This window comes from Arachis duranensis, chromosome 5, assembly GCF_000817695.3.
Source record: "Arachis duranensis cultivar V14167 chromosome 5, aradu.V14167.gnm2.J7QH, whole genome shotgun sequence".
Lineage (NCBI taxonomy): Eukaryota > Viridiplantae > Streptophyta > Magnoliopsida > Fabales > Fabaceae > Arachis > Arachis duranensis.
The window spans coordinates 72,649,996-72,652,069 of record NC_029776.3 but is presented as its reverse complement, the minus strand read 5'-3'; positions in this window follow the sequence as shown (position 1 = coordinate 72,652,069).

The following is a 2,074-nucleotide window of genomic DNA, read 5'->3' as shown; positions in this document are numbered from 1 at the left end:
ATTCTTGTTTCCTGTAGTATTTCCTTGAATTCGGCTAGCTGCTGAGTTAGAAAGTCTAATTGCTGATTGAATTCATTAGCCGAATCTACAGGACTGAGTTCAGCAGTTACTATTTTAGCTTCTTCTTTCATGGAAGATTCACTGCTTATGTACAGATGCTGATTTCTGGCAACTGTATCAATAAGCTCTTGAGCTTCTTCAATTGTTTTTCTCATATGTATAGATCCACCAGCTGAGTGATCTAGAGAAATCTGAGCTTTTTCTGTAAGCCCATAGTAGAAGATGTCTAATTGCACCAACTCTGAAAACATCTCAGAGGGGCATTTTCTTAGCATCTCTCTGTATCTCTCCCAGGCATCATAAAGGGATTCATTATCTCCTTGTTTGAAGCCTTGGATGCTTAGCCTTAGCTGTGTCATCCGTTTTGGAGGAAAATAGTGATTTAGGAATTTTTCTGACAGCTGCTTCCATGTCTTTATGCTGTTCTTAGGTTGGTTATTTAACCACCTCTTAGCTTGATCTTTTACAGCAAATGGAAACAGTAGTAATCTATAGACATCCTGATCTACTTCCTTATCATGCACTGTGTTAGTAATTTGTAAAAATTGTGCCAGAAACTCTGTAGGTTCTTCATGTGGAAGACTGGAATACTGGCAGCTTTGCTACACCATGATAATGAGCTGAGGATTCAACTCAAAGCTACTAACTCCAATGAAGGGTATACAGATACTACTCCCATATGAAGCAGTAGTGGGGTTAGCATATGACCCCAGAGTCCTCCTGGACTGTTCATTTCCACTTAGTTCCATGATGGAGCAAGGGAGATGGTATGGATGTTGATATTGTCTATTTTATTATAAGAATAATTTTCGAAATAATAAAATAAAACAAAAACCGAAATAAAAATAAAGTAAATAAAGAAAGAAAATTAAAAATTAAAATTTATAAAAATTTGAAAAAGTTTATGAAGATTTTCGAAAAATTTGAGGAAAAAGAGAAAGTGGTTAGGATATTTTTGAAAAAGATAATAAAATATATAAAAAAAATAAGAATTGAAAAATTTTGAAATTGAAATCTGAATTTTTATATAAAATTTTCGAAAATGTAGTTTAAAATTAGTTAGAAAATATAATTTTTTTTTGAATTTTTAATTTTATGATGAAAAAGAAAAACACACAAAAGACACAAGACTTAAAATTTTTAGATCTAATGCTCCTTATTTTCGAAAATTTTGGAGGGAAAACACCAAGGAACACCAAACTTAAAAATTTTAAGATCAAAACACAAGAAAGACTCAAGAACACCTTGAAGATTCACAAGAACACCAAGAACAAAAGAAAGACCACCAAACTTAAAATTTTTAGAAAACCAAGATAAATTTTTGAAAATTAAAGAAAGATCAACAAGAAAACACCAAACTCAAAGTTTGGCACAAGATTAAATCAAGAAAAATTATTTTTGAAAAAGATTTTCAAAAGAACTGGTGCCCAATCATCAAGAATATAAACCACTATTCTAGCCAATTGGGAGTAAATGTAACACTTGTTCTAAATAGGTATATTCCTTTTGGAAGATTAATGCTTTAGTATTTTAAAGATGTATTATTTTTATAGATAAGAATAAATTTTTTTGAAAACTAATGTTTTGAAAAAGCACAAGAAAAACAAGAAAAGACACAGAACAAGTAACCAAAGATCAAACAAGAAAAATTGACAAGAACAATTTGAAGATCAAGGAAGAACAAGAACATGCAATTCGAAAAATTAAAAGACAAGGAAAAACATGCAATTGACACCAAACTTAGAACAAGACACTAAACTTACAAAAATTAGAAATTGATAAAGAAAAATAATATATTTTTGAAAAATTTTTGAAAAGGGAATAAAGGACTCAGAATTTAATGACTCTATAACAACAAAAATAAATTATTCCTAATCTAAGCAACAAAATAAACCTTTAGTTGTTCAAACTCGAATAATCCCCGGCAACGGCACCAAAAACTTGGTGCACGGATTTGCAATCCGTACAACTAACCAGCAAGTGCACTGGGTCGTCCAAGTAATACCTTACATGA